At 41.3% G+C, this 12,679-nt stretch overlaps 1 protein-coding gene across 7 annotated transcripts in view; it reads left to right on the top strand.

The window, feature by feature from the left end:
* Nucleotides 1-12,679, top strand: part of zfand6 (zinc finger, AN1-type domain 6) — a 47,627-nt gene that overhangs the window by 18,345 nt on the left and 16,603 nt on the right. The gene's annotated exons all lie outside the window — the stretch shown is intronic.

Genomic DNA, 12,679 nt, shown 5'->3' with positions numbered 1-12,679 from the left:
CAATTTAGTCAGCAGTTAAGATTTTATTTGGTTAGTGACTTGCAAATAAAGTTTAGAGGGCAACATAGAAATAGAATCATATGGTACAGAAAGAGGTTTTAGGATTCCTAACTGGACTGAAGAGAACTGTGTGTAAGTTGGGAATTGTTTTTGCCCACTTGGCAAAATAAATGCCCACTTGGGCTGCTTGGTTAGATTAGTAACAAAATAATATCTCATTAGTGTGCACAGTAAAGCAATTGATGGAATAATTACTCTAAACGAATTCTTTTCGATTTCGATGTGGAAAATAAGGACTCTTTGAATTGTAACATCATAATCCACTTACGTTTCTTTCTGTTGGCCACAGATTGGAGTGCACTTATTTTCCATATTTTATCATAGACTTTAAAAAATAGTTTAAATTATATTGGAGAGGGTGGAAAAATGGTTAATAAATTTTGGTTTGTAAAGCTGAAAATGAAGACCAAGGGAAGTTTAATTTCAACCTTTTTGTTTCCTTATGTTGTTAAGATTGTAGCAGAAATTTATTGTCTGGAATCAGAGTTGATTTAAAATTAAGAATTTTATAATCCTGTGTATCTAGTCCTGATAATTTGTGTAGTAAACAACTTTTAGCTTTTATGCAACAACATTAATGATGAATATTTTAAACATAGGTTTCTCCAGTTATTATTGCACTTTAGTATTATTTTGGACTTGTAGTTTTTTTTTAAAAACCACATCATTAGGTTCCTTTTATCCATTTTAACAGCAATTGTTGTTATGGTTTTTGGACAATGAATGTGTTCTCAATATTTTTAAATTTCAAAATGTTAGAAACTGCCTGTTGTTTATCTTTAACTGTTTGTAACAAAGAAAAAAGTGGCTTAATGCTTAAAGTACTCAGTTTCAACCCTGTGTTCCAAGTAGAACTTTTCCAAACCTCCCATTATGTTACATTTTAATTTTATGTTTTCACTTTACTCAGTTTATTAAAATTGTTAGAAATGTATTTGCGAGGAATTTTCATTTTCATTTAAAATATTAACTGCTCCACAAATCTGATGGGTGTCATTTATCTCTCCCCTGTTCTTTGGACAGCAGTTCCTGAAATTATTTTGTCACTATTTTTCTCTCCCAATTTAATTGAATATTTCTTCCCTGTTTTGATCTGCCTTCCCTTTCTTTTCATCAAATTATGCTTCTTTTCTCTCCACATGTAAAGCATAAATTGCAGTTCTTAATCTACAACGGACTGTGAATTCCACAAATTGCTTGTCAGGGCAATAGAGGATCTATGAAACTTAAGGCTGAAATGCTCTACATGACTCAAATTGAAATTATTTGAACTTAACTGCTTTTGGCCTTGTACTCACCCACATTACAGTCTACACACCACGCTTAAGTTAGCTTAAGCAATACAGAAGTTAATTTGATTATGGGGTAGGATTAAAACATTGAGAGGTGGGGGTTATGTTTCTAGTGGCAGGCGAAGCTAACAGAACAGTGGTTATGGTGAACGGCACCAAATATTAAATGAGGATAAAGAGGAGTGAAAATGGAGGACACTGAGAATTAATGATAGCTATGGAGGAGGACCGTAACAAAGTAATGGGGGGGGAAAGGATTTGTATATGTACACTAACATGTAAAGAATAAACTTGGAGAATGAGAAATAGTTGCCATTGTGGAAGAAGAGACAATTATGTTATTTTAACTGAAGCTTTGTTTCAGAAACATCCAAGCTGCTAATAATTTTTTTAAAATCAAGAGCACACTAAGTGATGGGTTATGGCAATACTTGCTGTGGAATAGATTTCAGCATCTGAAAGGAAACATTAAATTTGATTTATAACTGGTCCCTTAATTGAAAGGAATCCACTGTAAAGATGATTCTCGATAGGTGTGAGAGAGACAGGGTAGTTGTCATGGGGGACTTCAACTTTCCAAATATTGACTGGGAATACTAGTGTGAGTACAATAGATGGGTCAGTTTTTATCCAGTGTGTGCAGGAGGGCTTCCTGACACAGTATGTAGACAGGCCAACAAAGGGCAAAGCCACATTAGATTTGGTACTGGGTAATGAGCCCGGCCAGGTGTTAGACTTGGAAGTAGGTGAGCACTTTGGTGATAGCGTTCACAATTCTGTTATGTTTACTTTAGTGATAGAAAGGGATAGGTGTATACCACTGGGCAAAAGTTACAGCTGGGGGAAAGGCAATTACGATGCGATTAGGCAAGATTTAGGAAACATGGGATGGGGAAGGAAACTGCAGGGGATGTGGAGCTTATTCAAAGAAAAGCTGTGTGTTCTAGATAAGTATTTACCTGTCAGGCAGGAAGAAACTGTAGAGCGCAGGAGCCTTGGTTCACAAAGGAAGTGGAATCTCTGGTCAAGAGGAAGAAGAAGGCTTATGTTAGGATGGGATGAGATGTGAAGCTCAGTTAGGGCACTTGAGGGTTACAAGGCAGCCAGGAAAGACCTAAAGAGAGCTCAGAAGAGCCAGGAGAAGACGTGAGAAGTTGTTGGCAGATAGGATCAGGGTAAACCCTAAGGCTTTCTATAGGTATTTAAGGAATAAAAGAATGACGAGAGTAAGATTAGGGCCAATCAAAGATAGTAGTGGGAAGTTGTGTGTGGAGTCGGAGGAGATAGGGGAAGCACTAAATGAATATTTTTTGTCGTTTTCTAGAGTGAATACTGTCAATGTTGTCAAGGAGAATACTGAGATACAGGCTACTAGACTAGGTGGGGTTGAGGTTCACAAGGAAGAAGTATTAGAAATTCTGCAGAGTGTGAAATAGATAAATCCCCTGGGCTGGATGGGATTTATCCTAGGATCCTCTGGGAAGCCAGGGAGGAGATTGCTGAGCCTTTGGCATTGATCTTTAAATAGTCATTGTCTACAGGAATAGTGCCAGAAGACTGGAGGATAGCAAATGTGATTCCACTGTTCAAGAAGGGGAGTAGAGACAACCCTGGTAATTATAGACCAGTGAGCCTTACTTCAGTTGTTGGTAAAGTGTTGGAAAAGATTATAAGAGATGATCATTTAGAAAATGATAATTTGATTAGGGATAGTCAGCACGGTTTTGTAAAGGATAGGTCGTGCCTCACAAACCTTATTGAGTTCTTTGAGAAGGTGACCAAACAGGTAGATGAGAGTAAACCGGTTGATGTATGTGGATTTCAGCAAGGTGTTAGATAAGATTCCCCACAGTAGGCTATTGTACAAAATGCGGAGGAATGGGATTGTGGGAGATATAGCAGTTTGGATCAGTAATTGGCTTGCTGAAAGAAGACCAGAGGGTGGTGGTTGATGGGAAATGTTCATCCTGGAGTCCAGTTACCAGTGGTGTACCACAAGGGTTGGTTTTGGGTCCACTGCTGTTCATTATTTTTATAAATTACCTGGATGAGGGCGTAAAAGGGTGGGTTGGTAAATTTGCAGATAACACTAAGGTCAGTGGAGTTGTGGATAGTGAGGAAAGATGTTGTAGGTTACAGAGAGACATAGATAAGCTGCAGAGCTGAGCTAAGAGGTGGCGAATAGAGTTTAATGCGGACAAGTGTGAGGTGATTCACTCCGGTTGGAGTAACCGGAATGCAAAGTACTGGGCTAATGGTAAGATTCTTGGTAGTGTAGATGAGCAGAGAGATCTCGGTGTCCATGTACACAGATCCTTGAAAGTTGCCACCTAGGTTGACAGGATTGTTAAGAAGGCATACAGTGTTTTAGCTTTTATTAATAGAGGGATCGAGTTCCGGAACCATGAGGTTATGCTGCAGCTGTACAAAACTCTGGTGCGGCCGCACTTGGAGTATTGTGTACAATTCTGGTCACCACATTATAAGAAGGATGTGGAAGCTTTGGAAAGGGTGCAGAGGAGATTTACTAGGATGTTGGTTGGTATGGAGGGAACGTCTTCCAAGGAAAGGCTGAGGGACTTGAGGCTGTTTTTGTTAGAGAGAAGAAGGTTGAGAGGTGACTTAATAGAGACATATAAGATAATCAGAGGGTTAGATAGGATGGATAGGGAGAGCCTTTTTCCAAGTATGGTGACGGCGAGCACAAGGGGGCATAGCTTTAAATTGAGGTGTGATAGATATAGGACAGATGTCAGAGGTAGTTTCTTTATTCAGAGAATAGTAAGGATATGAAATGCTTTGTCTGCAGCAGTAGTAGATTCGCCAACTTTAAGTCCATTTAAGTCGTCATTGGACAAACATATGGACGTACATGGAATAGTATAGGTTAGATGGGCTTCAGATTGGTATGACAGGTCAGCGCAACATCGAGGGCTGAAGGGCCTGTACTGCGCTGTTATGTTCTATATGTTCTATGTAATCCCAAGACTTTACAGATTTAATTTTTTGGAAGAGGTCAAAGCAGACAGTTGTGTAGAAATGGGTTGGTAAGATTGGAGGGTTTTAATTGTTCTTGGGTTAAATGGGTGAGACTTACTGAATGCATTCAACACTGCTTTCGCTTGTAGTACGCGAAAAGGAAAGGAGCAAATGGGGTTTGGTTCCAAAGGAAGAACTAGGACAGTTCAACTTGAAAGTGGCAGGGGACAGGATGTAGGGGAATAAGTGAGACATCTGTTGAGTGTGTGTTGCTGGAATGATTGATTCCTGATGAAGGGCTTATGCCCGAAATGTCAATTCTCCTTCTCGGATGCTGCTTAACCTGCTGTGCTTTTCCAGCAACACTGTCTCGACGCTGATCTCCAGCATCTGCAGTCCTCCCTTTCTCCTAACTGATGTTTTTCAAGCTTGTAGGAAATTGTGCTATAAAGGCAGTTCTACTTTTTACTTCAGCTCCCTACCCCATTCCAAACACAGACACACACACATCCATCTGGCATTTGCTTTAATTCTCTTTAGTATTCCAGCTGCCCTCCCAAAGTAAGATTCTAAGGTATCCTTCCATTAACGTTTTGACTAGGTAACTTTCATCTTTTCCTTTGACAACTTTGATTGTGGATGCCTCAGCTCTGTGTTTGGGATGTCAGCAGATATTCTACTGTCTTGTCAGAGCTTCCCAAACCAACTCCGCTGATACTTTCTGCTGCAAGGTTCTGTGAAGACCATTTACAGATTGCTCTTACTAGCTGTAAATAAATGCAAACCATTCCCTCATGAAATTTAAATGGAGAGTGAGTCTCACTTGCATTCCATTTGGTGAAGTTAGTAAGTTCAAGCATTGTCTCTTGTGGGTTCTTCCAATTAGTGAGATGCAGTCTCACCATAGCAAAGCTATTGCTGCCTTTGTCTGTCCCCAGACTTCTGTCAGCAAACACATACAGCTAAATTAAATAAAATAATTTTATTCACTCTAGATTATCATTTCCATGGCAGTGTGGCATGTTTTGGAATGATTGAACCAGAAATGCAGATGAATTACCTTTTACTTTCAAACTTGTTCCTTATATCAGTAATCCATTTGAATAATCTCTAATGTAGCTTTATGACCTCCTTTCCCAGAATTGTCTGCTCTGACCTCTTAGGCCCCCCAATCTGGTTTTTGAGTTGCGTTTATTTCAGGGTAGTTTATCAATTTCTCAATCATATGCTCCATTTTCAGCAGTTGCGTAGTTTAGGAATTAGGTTTTAAATTGTTAAAATATGAATTATGATCAAGATACAGTTAAGACTCAAAGTGCACTGATACTTGAGCTCTACTACTTTTGAGGTGACCAGAAAGTTATTGATTTTAATCAAAGCATTCAAAATGCAATCAGTCTAACAGTGAGCACTGATCAGGATCGTGTACTTGGTAAGAACTATTTAATGCAAATGGACAAAACTATAAACTATTATCTTTTAACTGAGTTGAAATTACAGCCCATGTGCGCGCGCACAGACTGACAGACAAACAAAATAACTTTTTGGCGTTTTAGGTGGAGGAAATAAAATCTGGAGCAATAGTTGGTCTCCTTTCTTCAGATGTTTTTACATTTTTGCAGAGACTAGTACACTAAATGACAAAATTTATTAGTTACTGGTGACAGATTACAGCAGCTAGTGGGGGAAAATAATTGGCTTTCTCCAGACACACGAGACAGATGCAAAGCCTGCTCTTCCAGTATTCCAGCGGCTTCACACTTTCTCTCTGTAACCTGTACAGTTGCTGTCTGCTTTCCCGTATCTGGACATTTGGAGTTCTTCTCTGGGAGATAAAAGTGAAATTCACAGCTGACCTCTGGGATCTCTCAGCAGGGGAACCCCTAAGTGGCTTTTTAACGTGTAACCTTACAGGTTTTCTTTTGTAAATCTACAATGAATAGAGTGGGTTTATTCATTATATGTGGTTATTGAGGTCTGTCTCATGATTAAACACAGCTGGTAAGCTATTCTGGAACAGTTTTTTAGAGCAGTAAGACTGCTATTTTCTGGGTCTTTGGTTAAGGTGCAAAGATGCCTTTAGTACTGTGATGTGCTCTTTCAGTTGGAATTGGGAGAGTTTCCACGTTACCCATGATGTCTGCAGTAAGTGTTTGGTTGCAAATCCTATTGGATCGCATGGATCAGTTGGAGCAATAGCTAGGAGCAATTAGGAATTTGTAGGTTGTGATGGATGACAGTTGCAGGGACAGAAATAAACTGAAGTTACAGTTAGGTAGATGGGTAACCTCCAGGAAAGTTAGGAAAGGGAGACAGGTAGTGCAGGAGTCTATGGTGGCTATTCCCATCTCTCAAGTATGCTGTTTGGAGAAGAAGGGGGTAATGGATGCTCTGGGGATGTAGCACTGGCAGCTAGGTTTCTGGTACGGAGACTGGCTCTAATGTAATGAGGGATGTGCCAGGTTCCAAGAGATCGATTGTGATAGGGGACACTAATTAGAGGCACGGACAGACTATTCTGCAGCCGACTGCAAGATGACAGAATGGTGTGTTGCCTGTCTGGAGCCAGGATCAAGGATATTTCAGAGATAGTATATTCTCCAAAGGAGAGTGGGACCAGCAGAAGGTCATTGTACACTTTGGAACTAACGACATAGGAACTGAAAAGAATGAGTTTCTGATGAGAGAGTATGGGAAGATAGACAAGAATTTTAAAAAGTAGGTCCTTGAGGGTAGTAATATCTAGATTACGTCCAGTGCCGCAAATTAGTGAGTAGGAATGGGAGGATCGAGCAGATGAAGGCATGGCTGAGGAGTTGGTGCAGGGAAGAAGGATTCACATTTTTGGATCATTGAAATCTCTTCTGGGTAGAAGTGACCTGTATAAGGAGAACGAGTGCACTGGAATTGGAAAGGGACCAATATATCAGCTAGAGCTGCGTGAGAGGATTTAAATAATAAAGCGGCATGCAGGGAAATAGTGAGGAAAGTGATCAGTGGTTGGGAAACAGTAAGTCAAACAGGGCATACAGGAACAAAGTAGAGAACGAAGTAAGGCGAATAAATTAAATTGCATTTATTTCAATGCAAAAGGCCTAACAAGTAAGGCAGATGGACTCTGGGCATGGTTAGGAACATGGGACTGTGATATCATAATTATGACAGATGTGGCTCAGGGATGGACGGAACTGACAGCTTAGTGTTCCAGGATACAGATGCTATAGGGAGGATAGAAAGGGGACGAGAGAGGAGAGGGAAATGGTGTTTTTTTAGATTCGGGATAACATGGCTGTATTTAGGGAAAATATTCCTGGGAATACATCCAGGGAAGTTATTTGGATGCAACTGAGAAATAAGAAAGGGATGACCAGAGTCTGGGACTGCCATAGTGTAAAGAATTTAGATGGAGAGAAATTTAAGTGTGTACAAGAAAATTTTCTGAATCGGCATATGAATGTATCTATTAGAGGAAGGTGCAAAACGTGACCTACTCTTGGGGAAACCAGGCAGGGCAAGTGAATGAGGTGTCAGTGGGGGAGCACTTTGGAGCAAGTGACCATAATTCTATTAGTTTTAAAATAATGATGGGAAAGGATAGCCTGGATCTAAAAGTTGAAGACTTAAATTTGACAATTGTGACAGTATCGGGAAAGAAGTTGATTGGGGGGGTGTATGTTCGCTCGTAACAAGACGGCTGGAAAATGGGAAGCCTTCAAAAATGAGAGTCCAAAGACATTGTGCACCTCTTAGGGTGAAAAGCAAAGCTGGTAGGTGCAGGGAAAGGTGGATGACGAGAGAAATTAAGATTTTGGTTCAGGAAAAGGAGGAAGGTGTAGACAGCAGAGATTGAGTGAATCCCTGGCGGAGTATAAGGGCAGTAGGAGTATACTTAAGAGGGAAATCAGGAGTGCAAAAAGGGGACATGAAATAGCTTTGGCAAATACAATTAAGGAGAATCCAAAGGGATTTTACAAATACATTATTGAAAAAATACGGCCCTTCAAAGATCTGCAAGGGCAGCCTATGTGTGGAAGTGAAGAAATGGGTGAGATACTAAACAAATATTTTACATGAGTGTTTACTGTGGAGAAGAGCATGGAAGATACGGAATGCAGGGAAATAGGTAGTGGCATCTTGAAAAATGTCCATATTACACAGGTGGTGTTGCTGGATGTTGTAAAATGCATAAAGGTAGATAAATCCCCAGGACCTGATCAGATTAGATTAGATTACTTCCAGTGTGGAAACAGGCCCTTCGGCCCAACAAGTCCACACCGACCCGCCGAAGCGTAAACCTTACATTTACCCCTTTACCTAACACTGCGGGCAATTTAGCATGGCCGATTCACCTGACCTGCACATCTTTGGACTGTGGGAGGAAACCGGAGCACCCGGAAAAACCCACGCAGACACGGGGAGAATGTGCAAACTCCACGCAGTCAGTCGCCTGAGTCGGGAATTGAACCCGGGTCTCTGGCGCTGTGAGGCAGCAGTGCTAACCACTGTCCCACCGTGCCGCCCTAGAACTCTGTGGGAAGCTAGAGAAATGATTGCTGGGCCTCTTGCTGAGATATTTGTATCATCAATAGTCGCAGGTGAGGTGCTGGAAGACTTGATGTTGCCTAACGTGGTGCCACTTTTTAAGAAGGGTGGTAGGGACAAGCCAGGGAACTATAGAACAGTGAGCCTGACATCAGTGGTTGGCAAGTTGTTGGAGGGAATCCTGAGGGACTGGATGTACATCTATTTGGAAAGACAAGGACTGATTAGGGATAGTCAACATGGTTTTGTGCATGGGAAATCATGTCTCTCATATTTGATTGAATTTTTGAAGAAGTAACAAAGAGGGCAGAGCGGTAGATGTGATCTATGTGGACTTCAGTAAGGCGTTCGACAAGGTTCCCCATGGTAGACTGATTAGCAAGATTAGGTCTCATGGAATACAGGAAGAACTAGCCATTTGGATACAGAAGACAGAGGGTGGTGGTGGAGGGTTGTTTTTCAGACTGGAGGCCTATGACCAATGGAGTGCCACAAGGATTGGTGCTGGGTCCTCTACTTTTTGTCATTTACATAAATGATTTGGATGCGAGCATCAGAGGTACATTTAGTAAGTTTGCAGATGACGCCAAAATTGGAGGTGTAGTGGACAGTGAAGAAGGTTACCTAAGATTTCAACAGGATCTTGACCAGATGGGCCAATGGGCAGAGAAGTGGCAGATAGAGTTTAATTCAGATAAATGCGATGTGCTGCATTTTGGGAAAGCGAGTCTTAGCAGGACTTATACACCTTAATGGTAAGGTCCTAGGGAGTGTTGCTGAACAAAGAGACCTTGGAGTGCAGGTTCATAGCTCCTTGAAAGTGGAGTCGCAGGCAGATAGGATAGTGAAGAAGGCATTTGGTATGCTTTCCTTTATTGGTCAAAGTATTGAGTACAGGAGTTGGGAGGTCATGTTGCGGCTGTACAGGACATTGGTTAGGCCACTGTTGGAATATTGCGTGCAATTCTGGTCTCCTCCTTCCTATCATAAAGATGTTGTGAAACTTGAGAGGGTTCAGAAAAGATTTACAAGGAAGTTGCCAGCGTTGTAGGATTTGAGCTATAAGGAAAGGCTGAACAGGCTGGGACTGTTTTCCCTGGAGCATCAGAGGCTGAGGGGTGACCTTATAGAGGTTTACAAAATTATGAAGGGCATGGATAGGGTAAATAGACAAAGTCTTTTCCCTGGAGTCGGTGAGTCCAGAACTAGATGGCATAGGTTTAGGGTGAGAGGGGAAAGATACCTAAGGGGCAACTTTTTCATGCAGAGGGTGGTACGTATATGGAATGAGCTGACAGAGGAAGTGGTGGAGGCTGATACAATTGCAACATTTAGAAGGCATTTGGATGGGTCTATGAATAGGAAGGGTTTGGAGGGATATGGGCCGGGTGTGGCACGTGGGACTAGATTGGGTTGGGATATCTGGTCGGCATGGATGGGTTGGACTGAAGGGTCTGTTTCCGTGCTGTACATCTCTGACTCTAAATCCCCAGGACCTGATCAGGTGTACCATAGAACTCTGTGGGAAGCTAGGGAAGTGATTGCTGGACTCCTTTGTATCATTGATATTCACAGTTGAGGTGCCGGAAGATGAAGGTTGGCTAACATGATGCCATTATTTAAGAAAGGTGGTAAGGAAAAATCGGGGAACTATAGATTAATGAGCTTGACATCAGTAGTGGGCAATTTGTTGAATCCTGAGAGGTAGGATTAACATGTATTTCGTTTAAGTTTTTAAAAAAACAGTTGTACAATGAAAGAGGAGTGGCCAGTTCTCCCGGTTCAGCTTTACTTTAGCTTGGTTGAGTTTTGGTACAGTAGTCTTTCAAAGCTGGTGGACCCAAAGAAGCAGGTCCAGGCTGGAACTCTGTGTCTCTCATGCACTCTTTTGCAAGACCCTGTTGATTTGACCTTTTTGTGCCAAAGGGTGTGTATGGGGATTGTTGCAGGTATTTGGAACAGCATCATTAAATTGGGATGATCTGTTGGGTTTTTGCAGAGATTAAGTTATTCTGTATTCTGTTCTCATTTATATTTCATTCGGTAATCTGTAAATAAATTGTTTTGTTTAAAAGAAAGTGGTTTGATCAACTGTATCCCTCTTGGAATATCCGCGTTACACCTGCCTAAAACAACGGGCAAAGTTAGGGTCTGGGCTACTTTGAAATGTTTTGAGGGGGTTTGGCCTGGTCTGTAACTTTGGAAAAGCAAGGACTGATGAGGGATAGTTAACATGGATTTGTGTGTGGGAAGTCGTGTTTCATGAACTTGATTGAGGTTTTTGAAAAAGTAACAAAGAAGATTGAGGGCAGAGAGGTGGAAGTGATCTGTATGGACTTCATAAGGAGTTCAACAAGATTACTTATGATCTGGTTCGCAACGTTAGATCATATGGAATACAAGGTGAATAATCATTTGAATACAGAACTGGCTCAAAGGTAGAAAACAGGATGGTAGTGGAGGGTTGTTTTTCAGACTAGTCGTATGAACAACAGTGTGGTGCAAGGATTGGTGCCGGGTTCACAGCTTTTCATCATTTGTACAAATGATTTGAATGTGACCGTAAGAGGTATGATTAGTAAGTTTGCAGATGCCACCAAAATTGGAGGTGTAGTGGACAGCAAAGAAGGTTGCCTCAAAGTGCAAGGGATCTAGATCAAATCAGTTAATGGGCCTAGGAGTGGCAGATGGAGTTTAATAAATGTGAGGTGCTGCATTTTGGAAAGGCAAATCAGGGTAGAGTGTATACACTTAATGGGAAGGTCCTGGCGAGTGTTAATGAACCAAGAGACTTTGGAGTACAGGTTCATAATTCCTTCCAAGTAGAATCGCAGGTAGAAAGGATAGTGAAGAAGGATTTTGGTATGCTTTCCTTTTAGAGTATTGAGTACAGGAGTTGGGAGTTGTGGCTGTACAAGACATTGGTTAGGCCACTTTTGGAATAATGTGTGAAATTCTGGTCTCCCTCCAAAGGAAGGAGATTGTGAAACTTGAAAGGATTCAGAAAAGATTTATAAGGATTTTGCCAAGGTTAGAGGGTTTGAGCTTTAGGGAGAGACAGAATAGGCTGAGGGGAAGGATATAAGGGCAACCTTTTCACACCGAGAGTAGTGCATGTATGGAGTGAGCTACCAGAGGAACTGGTGGAGGTTGGTACAGTTACAACATTTAAAAGGCACCTGGATGGGTATATGAATAGGAAGGGTTGAGAGGGATATGGGCTAAATGTTGGCAACTGAGACTAGATTTGTTTAAGATATCTGGTCGGCATGGATGAGTTGAACTGAAGGGTCTGTTTCCATGCTGTATGACTCTATGCCTCTGTAACTCTTAAACACCCAAGCACTTCACTATCCAGGAACTGGTGAAAGAGCTGTTGTCAGGTTGATGGCATCCACAACTGGTCGCACTCTAAACAAAGAACTGTGGATGCTGGAAATCAAAATCAAACAAAAATTGCTGGAAAAACTCAGCAGGTTTGGTATCATCAGTGGAGAGAAAACAGTTAACGTTTTGGGTCCAGCTCTAAAGGGGGTCACGACCTGCTGAGTAATCTATTGCCAGCTGGCAATCATTGCTCACGAACCCCAAAGTTTTGCTGTCTGTCCTCTTCCACTGCTTAAACAAGTCTCCTGATATGGCTCATAATGAGTTCCTGTAGCTTTTTTTAAAGATGTGCAACAGTTCCTTTCGCAGCTCCTGGATATTAAAAGTTGTTTCCTATTTCAGTCGATGAAAAATACAGAAGAATTTTTAAAAATGCAGCCTTTACAGTATTCACCTGTTGGTTTTCATTATGTAAAGAT

Source organism: Chiloscyllium plagiosum, unplaced genomic scaffold, assembly GCF_037043375.1.
Source record: "Chiloscyllium plagiosum isolate Xiang-an unplaced genomic scaffold, Cpla_swu_hap1 HiC_scaffold_39, whole genome shotgun sequence".
NCBI classification, from domain to species: Eukaryota; Metazoa; Chordata; class Chondrichthyes; order Orectolobiformes; family Hemiscylliidae; genus Chiloscyllium; species Chiloscyllium plagiosum.
The sequence above is the reverse complement of the archived record's forward strand: the minus strand, read 5'-3'. Positions and strand labels throughout refer to the sequence as shown.